This window comes from Homalodisca vitripennis, chromosome 1, assembly GCF_021130785.1.
Source record: "Homalodisca vitripennis isolate AUS2020 chromosome 1, UT_GWSS_2.1, whole genome shotgun sequence".
Lineage (NCBI taxonomy): Eukaryota > Metazoa > Arthropoda > Insecta > Hemiptera > Cicadellidae > Homalodisca > Homalodisca vitripennis.
Genome location: NC_060207.1, coordinates 32,981,980 through 32,998,723, shown reverse-complemented (window position 1 = coordinate 32,998,723; position 16,744 = coordinate 32,981,980).

Genomic DNA, 16,744 nt, shown 5'->3' with positions numbered 1-16,744 from the left:
GAAAGAAGACTATTAAAGATAAAGACTGTGTTACAATTAACTTTGTAGAATAAAGATTTTTTATTAAGATTTCTGGATTTTTTCATTAAAATAGCTTAAGAAATTAGAAGCCTACAATGAACAGTAAAACAGCTAAAGATTCGGTTATTTTCCATTCGTGGTTTCCTGTTAGATTTCTTAGATTTGTTTATGGTTCAATGGACAGTATTTTACATTCGTGGTTTCCTGTTAGATTTCTTAGATTTTTTTATTGTTCAATGGACAGTATTTTACATTGATTTTCTGACTGTCCCAAAAGTGAGCCAGGAACCCCACATTCATATCTACTGGTAAGTGAATATATGTTTAGATTATGTTTTCAGCTAATTACGAACAGTAAGACAACAATTAATTATTGTAATTACTACAGTGCAGTACATATGTCAGTTTTTCTTACAGATTCGAATAAATAATTATTCCTTTAAGTCTACGAACTCATCAGTCTGAAAACTTATGGTATGATATTGATATGATATGTATCATATGAGGTATTTTGAATTTTTTTTTATAATATTATTATTATTATTATTATCAATTATTAATTAACCAATCCAAACATTCAACTTCGTAATGACTAAATTTTTGTTTCTAATTTACATTGAATACTAATGAATTTGAAAGAGGGCTGAAGAAAATTACCTCTGTTTTTTTTAAACTAACTTTCAAAACTGATATTTTATGAATTCATATTTCCTTAAATCCAAAACTATCCAAACAGATTTGTCTGAAGTCATCATTGTAAAAATGTATTGTTAAAACATCACATTTATCCACGTTCAAACATATTTTCTTTCTGCGGTTTCTCTCTATAAGAGAGTTATATTAATTGTCTGTGATTACATTTTACATTGGCCAAGTTGTTACATTTTCAAACTTTTGTAATAAATTGATTACAATAACATTTGTATTAAATTCTACATTTGGAAACGTAACACTAGTTTCCACTTCCAGTTTTATATAGGTCACATGTTTTTCAATATAAAAAAATCAATGACAGTGAATTTTAAAACTAATGTTAAAACATTTGGATATAAATTTTAAACTTTCATTTATCTCTATTTTATTTATTCCTAAATTCTGTAAATACATCTTAAATTTTGCATTTGTTCGATATATATATATATATATATACATATATTATATATAATGTAATTTTACATTGCCTAAAGAAGGCAATACGTATAATATTAGTAGACAAATACTACATATACTTATATAAATAAATAAATATATATATATACTATATATATATATATAAGCGTATGCAATATTTGTTTATTATTATCAAAGTATTGCCTCGTTTAGGCAATGCAGAATTTGCACTCTAAAACATGTAGTTTAAATAAAAAACGGATATCTGATTTAACTACAGCTATAACAAATGTAACCGGATACAGGGGCACTGCGTAAACAGAATATGCAATACGTCTACCACTTGTTACATCGTATCCCCTATTCCTCTCTCCACCGCCGCCATCATTAGTCTGCGAACAGCCCTTTCAAGTTGTAATGCAATCAGCAAATACAGTAACGATGAGAACTCACACCCGCATCCAGGAGGGCTGAGTTCTAAAGTGCTGTAATCCTACTGCCACCTTTATTAGATTGTAATTATTTTCAGTAGAATGAAGCTCCTAACTTACAATAAGATTAATATTTTCTATATTTTTTTGTTTAAGGGTAAATGTTGGACCGATTTAATGTAGATAATTATAATGTGCACTATATAATTTTACATAGTAAAGGAGTATTCGCGTGAGCAACGTTATCACTTTATCAAATTTACTACGGTATTTACACTGTGTGGGAGAGAGTATGTCATGTAGAAGGTTTGTAAAAGAATCAACTCAAACATTTGTTTTGGGAATATTGCTGATTGTTAGACGAGTCTAATTTAATATTTCAGAATTTTAAATTTCAAATTACTTGGATCGTACTAAATGGTTTGACTTTGTAAGAAAAAATTTTACAAAACAAGAATTATAAGAACGATACAACTTGAAACATATATTATAATAAGTATGATAATTTGTGATAATAAAGTTTATGATATTTGTGGAGACACTGGTTATAATTGTTGTGTCACAATTAATAATTTAGTAAAAACGGTTTATTTAATTACAACATAAAGCATGATGGTTTTTAAAATATCTCTGGTATATTATTATTACAAATAGTGGAACTAGGCATAATAATTAACTGTATAAATAACATTATTTATATACTGCACGTACTAGAATATAAAGTAATTATTTTTAATGTATTCATATGGTACGTAGGAACGATGTTTTTCTTAATATTTAGCTTTTCTTATTGCTCTACATAGCCTTTTCTCAAACCGTATCCGACGCATTAAAATGGGATAAGATGATCATCTATTTTAAGTTTCGTGAATATGATGGAAATGACTTATTTAACATTATTCACTATTCAGAATAAAACAATACAATTTAGTATTGTCATTCAAATCAGACAATGAAAATGATCGTCTCTTATATAACTCTCATAATCTTTATATAACCGTAAAATAAATATCTGGTATATAACTTATCAGTTTTAGTTTTATTACAAATTAGTGATTGATAAATTATGTATATTTACGAGGGGTATTAGAAAAATAAGGTTCCCATGATTTTTTAAAATAGACAGCTCTATATTTCTACTTAGTGTTATACATCAATTTAAACCTCAAAAGTTAAGCTATTTTCCCACATAATCACCGTTTCTGTCCAAACACTTTTGTAGACAATGCTCCAACTTTTCTACCCCATGTTGTAGAATTCTGCCGCCAATCCTTTGAGGAATCGAGTAACCTCTTCCTTGACTTCATCATCGGTACTGAAGCGTTGGCCATCCTAGTGTTCCTTTAATTTTGGGAATAAGTGATAATAACTTAGGGCTAGGTCTGGGCTGTAGGGGGGATGGGGCACAATAGTCCAGCCAAAATTTGTCAGCAGTTCTTGAGTTTGATGTGAGACATGAGGTCGAGCCTTGCCATGGAGAAGCCTCACACCACTGGACAATCTTCCTCTACGGCGGTTCTGGATCGCGCGTCTCGGTTTTCTTAATGTGTTGAGTTTACTGTCAGAGTTTACTGTTGTTCCATGAGGCAAAAAGTCGATCAGAAGCAGGCCCTTCCTGTCCCAAAAGATGGTTGTCATGACTTTCCCAGCACAATGTGTTTGCTTGAACTTCTTCGGCTTAGGCGAAGTTGAGTGACGCCATTCACGTGATTGCTGCTTGGTTTCGGGGGTAAAGTGAAACGCCCATGTTTTCCCCATAAACTTCGATTAACTGACGATGAATTTCAATAGGTTAAATCTGTTTTGCATTTAAAAAAACGTATCACAGCACGAATTTCACATCTGGCGGTAACAACGATAGAGAGCTTCATCTTTGAAGGCAGCTAGGCCGGCACTGTTGGACGTAGCGAGGCGAGAGTGGTATGGATAGGGAGAGGGATAGCTGATGAGTAAGACCGTGTTGCCAGATTTCTTCCAACATATCGCATTCTGTCTCGGCGGCATAGGGAACCTTATTTTTCTAATACCCCTCGTATATTTATCAGTTTTTGCCAACCTGAACTTCACATATGTGTACAGTAAGTCATGGAAAATAAAACACTACACCTGCCTACTGATTTTGTAAATGCCGCCCAGTCAATATTGTGGATGATGTACATATATACATATATAAATATTATTAGACTTCTTGATATAAAGTTCCTTTAATATTTCGGCTTTGCCGTTTTAAAAAAGGTATAATAAGGTATAATAAAAAATAACAACACAGCAACAAAATTTACAAAAGTGAATCAATCATATTATATATATATATATATATATATATAATATATATATATATATATATATATATATATATATATACATATTGTTTTCTGTGTTCAAGCCTAGTATAATTTTAAATACAATAATTGAATAGTATCCCCAATAAATATTTCCTCCATACTTACAGCTATTTGACTTGAATCTTGCTTTAAATAATATAATACTTTTATTCAATTTTTAACGCATTCAAAACATTGTTATGTGCATACATTCAATTACGAATTAACATATATATTTTTTTACATTTTGAGGTATATTATATAAAAGAAAAATGCATTTAGTTAAAACTTTCGGCCATCACTTGGTGCGAACAGAAATGGTTTCTTCTTGAATGAGTTTAACACAAAAGAATATGCAGGGGAAGATGACGCCTTATCACATTAACTTGTCTCTCGAAACACAACAAAAGCTTTCGCTTCACTTCTTAAAAAATTAAGTTCTTATTTGCATATTTAGTGAAACAGATACATTTTGTACTATTTTTTCCACTAAATTCAAATTATAATCTACAGCGTTCAAAGTAAAATAAGTGTTTTCCACCCAAACTCCTCTTAATTTTATTCTAACTACGGATGTGTTTTATCTATAATGTTTACTGTGTTACACTAGTTTTTTCTGGAATTTGATAAATTATAGTAGCTTTGACATTCACCTTTGATATTTGTCAAAACTAAGATAACACTTATTTACAGCTTGGTTTCAGAGGCTGCTCTGGTCTATACTTGTCTAAACATTTATATACATACAATTTACATAATTCTGTCATTGCTGAAGCTCTTAGAGAATTATTTGCAATGACAGAAAGATAATTTTAAGAAAATATTTCTAAAACTTTTGGAGTTAGTCCACGCTTCTGGAAACTCTTAGCTAGTGGGAGTTCCCTTCCACGCCGTTTACAACTTACAGCCTCTAGGTTTTGATATAGAAATCTATGGTTCTCCAAGGAGTTCCCGCAGGTAGCTACATGAATTCAGATACATCGGTGATTGAAGATAAAAGCGAAATATGCTGGGACTGATTCATCTTTAAAAATCAGAATTTTTGGTACTGCATTATATCGGTATACTGCAGTATTTTGGTACTGCATTATATTTTGGTATCGTTCTTTTCCTATTTATATTCCTATTTTCTAGTTATATACCACTGGTATTAAATAAAAAAGTAGTTTGCTCATAAGTAGCCTTATATCGACAATTCAGTTGCCTAGGGAATTTGCACATTTACTTTACTGTATTAAACGTTTAGGCTATGAAAATGTGGAGTATTTTCATGTTTCACCCCATTTCCTGAAACATTTTTCATTTCTTTTCGTCGTTTAATTTCCCCCGGCTCAAGCACTGTCTGGGGACGTCAGTCTTCCTCCACCAAGCTCACCCTCTCCCTACGGCACACCTTGCCAGTGGTCTGTCACCATATTAACAGATTCCTCCCCTCCAACTAGAAGTGTGTCTATTCTGTCCTATACGAAATTTTAGTTCTGAAATTTTCTTTGTTTGTGTTTGAAAATAATGAATCAGGAACGATGTTTCTCTTAATATTTAGGTTTTTTCTTATTGCTCTACATAGCCTTTTCTCAAATCGTATCTAACGCACTAAAATTGGATAAGATGATCTATTTTAATTTTCGTCAATATGATGGAAACTCACTTATTTAACATTATTCACTATTCAGAATAAAACAATACAATTTAATATTGTCATTCAATCATATAATGAAACGATCGTCTCTTATATAACTCTCATAACCTTTATATAACCGTAAAATAAAGATCTGTTATATAACTTATATATTAGTTTTAGTTTGATTACAAAATAAAGATTGATAAATTATTTTTATTTATATTTTATATTATATGCTGCCCAGTTAGTATTGTGGATGATGTACATTATAGAACTTGTAATAAGGTTAAGTAAATTGCACCTTTTTAATTTTCACACCATCGTTTTAATTCTTAAATAGAGCTATGCGCAAGTACGAGTTTACTGTCAACATTTTTTATTTGCGGATACTCAGCTTTAACATTCTAGTTAAACCATTAAAACACTTGATGGGTTAGATTTTTAACAATTTGAGTTAAACGCGTAGATCACACTCAGTCAGTTAAGCTTACATTCTATACTGTTACTTATCTAGAGTTTTTAGAAAGAAAAACAGAGTGAAGCGGTGAATGTGGAGAAAAATCGTCCAATATATGAAAATGTGAACGTTAAGAGGTAGGAAATGGGGAAACATATCTCAGAAGTGATTGTACAGTGGAACGTCCTACTTCATGTCAACAACCACCCCTGATCCTCACCAAAGTGTATGAGAAGTTTAAGAAGGGATATAGTGTTTAAAACACTGATGTTCTTAAGTGATAATATTCATCTATTACTCTTATACTCTACGGTTTTCTTGTTACTTTTCTTAATCGGTGTTTTCCTTCATAAGGCATATGTGTGTGTATTTTTTAAATTGAATCTATATTACATGTTTTAATATTACAGTGTTTTAATTATATTCCTTGGATGTTTTATAATTACATAACTAACTCAATGGAGGACTCTTGAAACGTAAGAAAAAAGCCACATAAAGCTTCCTCACCTTGTTTTATGTACACAGCATCACGTGACATCCACGAACAGTGCTGTTAGCAACTATATATATTGGTACAGGGTGGGTACACTAACGCTCAGCCTAATCGTATGGAGTAGCATGCATCATGTCAACCTCGATGTGTGCTATACATAAATTAAGCTTAAGGCGACATTGCAAGCCTATAGGTCAGTTTCTTGCCGAGATGTCACCCGGATACAAAGACAGACAGACATAAATAAAATTTGTAAAGCCCCTCGAGGTTTCGAGGTTTCACTAACTTTTAGTCAAATTAATGGAGTCATTGGCAATCTGTCATTAGTTTTAATATGGAAAACTATTTATGTTCATATAATAATATACAATACTGTTTGGTATTAAAACTGTACGTGTTAGTGCATGTAAGTGTGTTTGTGGTATTTCCAAACCAGGCTTGTATTAAGTCATTCCTCAGATATTTTAGTTTGTCTTTAGAGATGTTGACAGGTGAATTATACTACCCTCTCTCTCCGTTGCCATGTCTGACACTGTTAAATTCCTTAATGATGACCTTTCTCTCTTTTCCTTAACTACTGAAAGTTGCTAGTATCACTGCGCAGTAACAATGCAAGGTATGAATATGCCACATCACATGTCGCGTAGCACGGTTCGCTCTGGTTATCAAACATTTTCAAATCTTTAGATACTTTGTTAATAAAGTAAGAATTGAAGCAGTATTCACATAATAAAATGTCCTGTTAGCTAGGGAGGGAACTTACAACGCAAGAGTGTGCTGAAATAAAACTTTGTCACCAAAATATAAATTGACCTCCCACACTTTTCTTTTAGTACATGACTAAAAGTCACATGTTAAAGTCTTAAGTTATGATTCAGTTTGTTTACAAATTTATTTGTTCTACCATTTTTTCGTTACCGTTATGATTGCCTATAAGACCAATTTACAAATATTCACTAACGCTCAGGCAATCCCATGGAGTGACATGGACCATTATCGAACTCAGTTTTCCTAATATATAAAAGAAGCTTCATGAACAATTTCAAACTTATTTTGTGAAGACATGCATACAGACAGAAATTAATTTTTTCCAGCCCAACGATGATAGCTATAGCTAAAGCTCACCCAACTATGTGTGTGTAGCATGCCCAATATTGGTCTGAGAACATTTTCAAATCTATAGCTACACGAATCTCTGTGTCACACTCTGTTAACGATTAACAAGTTTGTTCTCAGACATCGTACGGACAGACAGACATAGAGAAAGTAATGCTTTCCAGCCCTTGTGTGATAAGCTTCACTAATAATCAGTAAATCAGATTCACAGTCGAAGAATTAAACACATTCCTAGAGTTTAAATTATCACCAAGTGTTAAATTCTTGCACAAAGCGTGAAGCTATTCTATATTATTGTACGATATAGCTACATGTTAAGAATAAATCTTTTTATTCGTATTATTTGAAGTAACAGAATACAAAAACAATGTAAATAGGAATAGTTATTGTTAATTTAGATACATTCTTATTATAAAGAATGAATTTTTTTACAATTTCCGTGTCTTCCACGCAGACGACTTGAAATTAAACGCTCATAAGATCAACAGTCTTGGCGGTATTTTCTTATAATTAACTTTTATCTGTTTTATGATATTATTTTAAATTACCTCTTTAATTCTATAACTCCCAATCCACAGGCCAGTAACAAAACAAAACATTTTATGATTTTACAGCTTACGTAACTGTTAATACTAACTTTTCATAATCTGTGACCAAAATAATTCAGATATTTACTGTGTCACGAAATAACTGTATATTTAAATACGATGTTATGAAAATAAAACAACAATATAAATCGTGTGTTTCACATGTCAATTTTAATTAAGTAAACATGGATTTCAATCCTCGACGGGCATCATCATTTTTGTAAACACTATTAAACATCATCATTGAAAATGCCCGATTCTAGTTCCCAGGTAGAAGGATTTTATTTAAATTTATTTTCTCAACAAAGTAACAGTACCTAATGTAAAGTCTGGACCTCGTGGAAGGTGAGGGAAAATATAACATATGCAGTACTGAAAGAAGTGTATGACAAGCCATATAAGAGGTCTTGACGTGCTAAAAGCCTAGAGGGTCTGTCAGAATGCATTTAACTGCTACTCGCACACCTTACTGACAGGTTTATAATGGGAATATACAAATATTTCAGATATAAATGTGATACATATGGCATTCATTTACAATTTAATTCTAGTTTTATAGAAATAATATTCCAGTCTAATACGTCGACATAATTAACCTAATGGACCTATTGGTCAAAATCATTCTATTTATTTTACTAGTAGTGAATTACCAAGCATTGATTAAACAACAGATGAAATTGCGAAAACTGTTTCTTATATCTTTTTTCAGTTTTATATAGTGTTTGCACTCATAACATCACTTTTTACTTGTGCCTGCTTCAATAGGTTCAAACATTGATTTCCTTACCTAGCTCAGCCATAAAAAACATGGATATACCTTAAACATGACTTTGTAAGGCGCTCGCCTAGAATATATGTGGTTCTTAATAAATTTGATCTATTCCAGGTGTAAGGGAACTATCCCTCACTGTGGTGTTGTTCCTTCACAATTTATAGGTTACATAAAACATGTATATTCTACGGATGATAAACAAAAAAAGCAGAGAGTGTTAAAAATGCAATATTATTAGAATATGAAAGTTATGTCTGAGTTATAGTTATCTAAACAATCGCAGGCTGGCTCTGAATTAGCCTCCGACTGTTTATTGATATCACATACTCTATGTTGATTACTCAGTACTGCCTGAGAGCTACTAGAGACTTGTTACCTCACTCTTGATCTACAAGGACAGACAACAACCACCACACAGTGAGAGCCTTTGTGTGATACAATCACAACACAACGTTGCTATGTCGTGTCCCAACATTCATTATTCAGTACAGCCTGAGAGCTACTATAGACTTGTTACCTCACTCTTGATCTACAAGTGCGACAACAACCACCATACAGTGAGAACCTTTGTGTGATACAATTACAACACAACGTTGCTATGTCGTGTCCCTACGTTGATTATGCAGTACAGCCTGAGAGCTACTAGAGACTTGTTACCTCACTCTTGATCTACAAGTGCGACAACAACCACCACACAGTGAGAACCTTTTTGTGATACAATCACAACACAACGTTGCTATGTCGTGTCCCTACGTTGATTATGCAGTACAGCCTGAGAGCTACTAGAGATTTGTTACCTCACTCTTGATCTACAAGTGCGACAACAACCACCACACAGTGAGAGCCTTTGTGTGATACAATCACAACACAACGTTGCTATATCGTGTCCCTACGTTGATTATTCAGTACAGCCTGAGAGCTACTAGAGACTTGTTACCTCACTCTTGATCTACAAGTGCAGACAACAACCACCACACATTGAGAGCCTTTGTGTGATACAATCACAACACAACGTTGCTATGTCGTGTCCCTACGTTGATTATTCAGTACAGCCTGAGAGCTACTAGAGACTTGTTACCTCACTCTTGATCTACAAGTGCGACAACAACCACCACACAGTGAGAACCTTTGTGTGATACAATCACAACACAACGTTGCTATGTCGTGTCCTTACGTTGATTATTCAGTACAGCTGAGAGCTACTAGAGACTTGTTACCTCACTCTTGATCTACAAGTGCGACAACAACCACCACACTGTGAGAGCCTTTGTGTGATACAATCACAACACAACGTTGCTATGTCGTGTCCTTACGTTGATTATGCAGTACAGCCTGAGAGCTACTAGAGACTTGTTACCTCACTCTTGATCTACAAGTGCGACAACAACCACCATACAGTGAGAACCTTTGTGTGATACAATTACAACACAACGTTGCTATGTCGTGTCCCTACGTTGATTATGCAGTACAGCCTGAGAGCTACTAGAGACTTGTTACCTCACTCTTGATCTACAAGTGCGACAACAACCACCACACAGTGAGAACCTTTTTGTGATACAATCACAACACAACGTTGCTATGTCGTGTCCCTACGTTGATTATTCAGTACAGCCTGAGAGCTACTAGAGACTTGTTACCTCACTCTTGATCTACAAGTGCGACAACAACCACCACACAGTGAGAGCCTTTGTGTGATACAATCACAACACAACGTTGCTATGTCGTGTCCCTACGTTGATTATTCAGTACAGCCTGAGAGCTACTAGAGACTTGTTACCTCACTCTTGATCTACAAGTGCAGACAACAACCACCACACAGTGAGAGCCTTTGTGTGATACAATCACAACACAACGTTGCTATGTCGTGTCCCTACGTTGATTATTCAGTACAGCCTGAGAGCTACTAGAGACTTGTTACCTCACTCTTGATCTACAAGTGCGACAACAACCACCACACAGTGAGAACCTTTGTGTGATACAATCACAACACAACGTTGCTATGTCGTGTCCTTACGTTGATTATTCAGTACAGCTGAGAGCTACTAGAGACTTGTTACCTCACTCTTGATCTACAAGTGCGACAACGACCACCACACAGTGAGAACCTTTGTGTGATACAATCACAACACAACGTTGCTATATCGTGTCCCTACGTTGATTATTCAGTACAGCCTGAGAGCTACTAGAGACTTGTTACCTCACTCTTGATCTACAAGTGCAGACAACAACCACCACACAGTGAGAGCCTTTGTGTGATACAATCACAACACAACGTTGCTATGTCGTGTCCCTACGTTGATTATTCAGTACAGCCTGAGAGCTACTAGAGACTTGTTACCTCACTCTTGATCTACAAGTGCGACAACAACCACCACACAGTGAGAACCTTTTGTGATACAATCACAACACAACGTTGCTATGTCGTGTCCCTACGTTGATTATGCAGTACAGCCTGAGAGCTACTAGAGACTTGTTACCTCACTCTGGATCTACAAGGACAGACAACAACCACCACACAGTGAGAGCCTTTTTGTGATACAATCACAACACAACGTTGCTATGTCGTGTCCCAACATTCATTATTCAGTACAGCCTGAGAGCTACTAGAGACTTGTTACCTCACTCTTGATCTACAAGTGCGACAACAACCACCACACAGTGAGAGCCTTTGTGTGATACAATCACAACACAACGTTGCTATGTCGTGTCCCTACGTTGATTATTCAGTACAGCCTGAGAGCTACTAGAGACTTGTTACCTCACTCTTGATCTACAAGTGCGACAACAACCACCACACAGTGAGAACCTTTGTGTGATACAATCACAACACAACGTTGCTATGTCGTGTCCTTACGTTGATTATGCAGTACAGCCTGAGAGCTACTAGAGACTTGTTACCACACTCTTGATCTACAAGTGCAGACAACAACAATCACAAAGTGAGAGCCTTTGTGTAATACAATACCCCCTAATTAATGCTAGGAACATTTTACTGACCTTTAAATATATTACTTATCTATCATACTTTAATGTTTTAAAGGAATCCAGAGGGAATTTAATTTTAAAGCCAGTTGATTATATTTATAAATTAGAATGATAAAGGTAAATGTGTTTTATAGTTTGTAGAGTTCATTCCGTCTCATATAATCTTCCTAGTAATCAACAGAATATTTCTATTGATATCAATTTTAATTTATGCATAATAAATCATACTTCATAAGCTCGGTTCTAAACAAACATATTTCTCATGATTGAATGTTGATACACCATGTATTAAATCATGGAATATTTATTTAAAAAAATTATAGATATATAATATTTATATAAATATTATGTTTTATACATAGATAATCTTATACATATAAATTGATCGCTGAATGAAAGCGTTAATCATAAAAACGGATGAATCAATTCCGCAAACTCTTTTTTTAATGGTGTGTGAAGCCTGGGGAAGTGTTTTATGATTACAATTTTTAAAGTTCTGCAGAATATTTTTAGACACAAAACACGTGTAGCACTTTCAGGTGAAGTTTTCCAAAGAGCCTGAAACTTGTTTACGTTAACATTTAAAAAATACAATACAGTACTTGATCATTAGTGTATTGTAGTGAGCATAAACAAGATGACTATCTGATTGTTAGTACATATTGCACCATTGACGATTGGGAAATACTTTTTAAACTTTGCTGCGAAACCTACGTAATGAACAAAGACATGATTGGTTGAATAAAGGTACTAAGAACTGATTAGTTTCCTTGACATTTTGAATTAGTCTTCTTTACATTGGTCTAGGGGGAAAAAGATAAATGAATAGTGACATACCTCAGTGAGTCATTCTTTTCTAGACTACAGTCCGATAAACGACAAGCCTTCTGTCGCGTAAACGATTATTTCCAAATGTTGCATGAACTTATAAGGATTTCCCTTTTAAACTGGAAGTATATGCTTTAAGAACACAGTTGGATTCTTAGTCTTGCTTATGTAAATATATTTTCTTCGCCGAGACAACAAGATAACTCAACTGTGGCATTTGAAATATTTTAGACCGAAATTAGGTAACAAGGGCTGTACCCAACCCATCGAATGTAATTTTCGAGCACAACTACACATCTATATATTTCCATGATCGGAGCAAAAAGGCAAACTTAACTATGGTACCATAAATACATTTAACCGGTAGTGAATTTTAACTGAAGGAATAGGCACTTTTGGATCATAGTAGGCTTTTTGGTTCCACGGATGTGTATATACGTCCTAGGAAATATATATGTAGGAAATATCTTAGAAGTAGATCCTTTTTGACCTTTTTGATCCTTTTCTGAGACCTTCATAGATCTATATTACCACTTAAATAAATTCAACTTTGGTACCGTATATAAATTAGACCGAAAGTGAATTTAATATCCGGAAGTTCTGTTGAGAAAAGAAAGCAAACTCACCTATTACATTGGAAATATCTTGAACCAGACGTTACAAGGGCCGGAAATAAATTTTTTTGACCGAAGTATGCTTCTAAGCCATATATAAGTATATATTTTCTTGATCGGAACACAACTGTGGCGTCAGAAATATAACTCATTCGAACCATTCCTATTTTCCCTTACACGCGCCAACCTGAAACCCAAATTTGTAGCAATTTTGCTTACCCTCTGGTCCTTTCAACTACAACTGAAACTGAAACAATATTTAACTTATACATGCTAATTTAAGTTAAAAAAAATAATAGTGTCACCGTATGATATTGTAAATAATTTTAAAGGAAGGATTTTTCTTTCTTCTTTTAGCACCACTGAATTTTTGTGTGTTGTAGTTATTGCACGATTACACATATTTTTTAATCAAGGAGACTTATAAGACACATTGCATTGCAATTTGTTTAATAATGACTACTGCCAAACAGTCAGCATTTATTGGAAAATATATATGTCTTGAATTAAATCAACAAATTATACAAATCTACCGCCAATAATGGCAATAATTCCTTGTCGTCCCCTTGTTGGCAACTCTTACTTTGGCAACCTATCCACTGCGACATTTACTAAATACGGTTGGAACCAGGTTTGTTAAACCAATATCAATATTGCTGAAGTGATCATTTCCTAAAATTTATGAATATGATCGATATTTTAAGTTAATTGCTCATCTGAAAGTTAATGAAAGGGGCTGGAAAGATTTTAATTTTGTCTATCGGACTGTACGATACCTTGAGAAAAATCTGCCTATATAGAATTAACATTTTTCATGAAGTTTCATTTATACTGTATACAGGGAACATGGGATTTGATTATGGTGCACGTCATTCCGTGGTATTTGGCAGGAAGTTGGCTGAGGAATACTTTTACTTACATGATGGTGCATGTCATTCCATGGTATTTGGCAGGAAGTTGGCTGAGGAATACTTTTACTTCCATGATGGTGCATGATATTCCATGGTATTTGGCTGGAATTTGGCTGGGGACCAGTTTTACATTCGTCATAAAGAAATTTGTAAAATAAGTATTGCAATTGTATAATATTTTAACTTGTGACATAATAACATATATAGCCTAATTATACGCAAGATATCTTGAGATAGATATTTTTTTATTTTAAACTTTGCATTTTAATTCTTATTTTTACATAGTGGATCAAACTTAATGTAATATTTTAAGAACTTGAATATTTGATATTCACCGCCTTGAAGGAAGGTAAGCATCAATAATTGAGACGCGACAAAGATAGCTAGGGTAATTACCGTTAATCTACCACGGAAGGGCGGGGGAGGGGTTAACTCCTTGCAAGGCAACCGCTGAGCATAGTAATTAACATGAAAATACCTCAGTCAATATTTCGTGCCCAAATACTTTGCATTAAGTTACGCTGCTGTTGCGCTCTTTTATGTATTTACTTTTCTATCACCATCTCATGAATGCGATTAATAAATTATAAACACATTTACAAACCTATACATCATATAATACGAAAAAGTAATATACAGTTTAAGTGGATATTATGTGTTTAAATTGCTACAAAATAGAATTTTAAATTCAAGAACTTTAATGCACCCCGATTTTGTATTTATGAATGGATTTTCAAATTAAGATGAACTTTGTTTCGCATATCACTCAGTAAAAGGGTAGCAATTAACAATCTAAAATTGGTGTTGTGCCTCAATTAAGGCTTCCTTTATAAATCTAAGATAGCTTTCAAGGCTATCCAAAATATTAAAACCAAATTTTGGTTTTTGGTTTGACCAATTTGTTGTGCATTAAAATAATATTATGTCGTTTTTGTAGTATTAATAAGCTAAAATATGCCCTCTAATTAATTCAGGTCATGTTTTCTTTAAATCGTTATTTCATTATTCATAGGCCCTAACTAAGATTCCATTAGATTTAATATATAAATTATTTTATACGTAGTACTTTGAAGACATTCAAGATTATATACTTTTATTAAAATTAAGTCTAAACTACATCTGGATTCAGAATGATAATCTGTCCATTATGTAACACTCGTGTGTCATATCGATTGTCCAAATTTTAAAAGTATAACGCTACAAAAAAGACATCTCACGCAACTCTATAAACAAAAATAAGAGAGTAAAAGTGCATGATTTAAAAAATTGTTCCTATGGGGAAAACCTCCAGGCCATCTTGATTGTAGCCCTATAAGAGCAATGTTAATATCATATTACGACACATCAGTAGGAACCAGCCTCAGCCAGGTCAGTGTATTCCTAGACAACCGCGGACCTTATAGTCTGTCAGCTCAGATATGAACATGGTTCAGGAAATACTTTTACTCTTTACGTCTTTATTTTTAGATGTAAAATTGTCAGGGACGTCTCATTTTAACGGTATAATGAATAAGTATCCAAATGCTGTTTATCTTTTTTTCATAGGTTAGTCAGAAAATAAAACTCAAACATGTTAGTTCGTCATTGTTTAAATATAAAAAGTTATACACTCAAAAAGAACGAACAAATAATTTTACTCTAGCATTACGCTAAGATCAACATTAGAGTGTAAAAATGCATGCGCTCTAACATTATTCTCAATGGGAGGACCTCAAGGTCGTTTAAGTACAGCAGCTCTTAAACGGCGACCATGAAATTCATGAACCTTTCCATAGATACGAGCACTAGCCCAGTACTAATCATGTATATTCAAAATCAACGTGGACGTTGTATAACATGTTTTTCTTTTTTTGCATCCTTTTCTAAGACATGCGCTTAAAAGTCCATTATGACCTTTTGCCGGTTGTAAATAATTGTTAGATAAAGGTAAATATTACAAGAAACCTACAATGTTTTACTCATACCGAATAATGAGTGTAAATTTTGTTATCAATTATTTTTAATAATTATTAGTTAAATAATGTTTGATTAGTTATAGTACAACAGAAGCTAATGGTCCTTAGGTTATACTGAATCAGGAGATTATTGAATTTAATAACATACACAACATATTAAAAAATAAATTATGCTCCTTTTAATACCAATTATTTTTAAATATGGTCATTATTTTAAAATGTTTTCAAAAACTCTTAAATTGTTGAAATACTTGAGTTATGAATAGTATTTGCTAGGTAATCTGGCACTAATGTCATGTATTTTTTACAATAACGACTAAGTCAGTTTACAATTAATTAATTCTTATTAAATTCTTAATACAGGCTTGGCCATGGTTCCGTTAAATAGTCCGCTGTTAGAGCCTGTTTCTCCGTTTGCTCATTAAGTACAGATGTCTGAGAACTACCCGACTGTAATATCAACAGGCTGGGCGGTATTTTCTCGTAATTACCCCTTCTCTGTTTACTGCTCTACAAGGA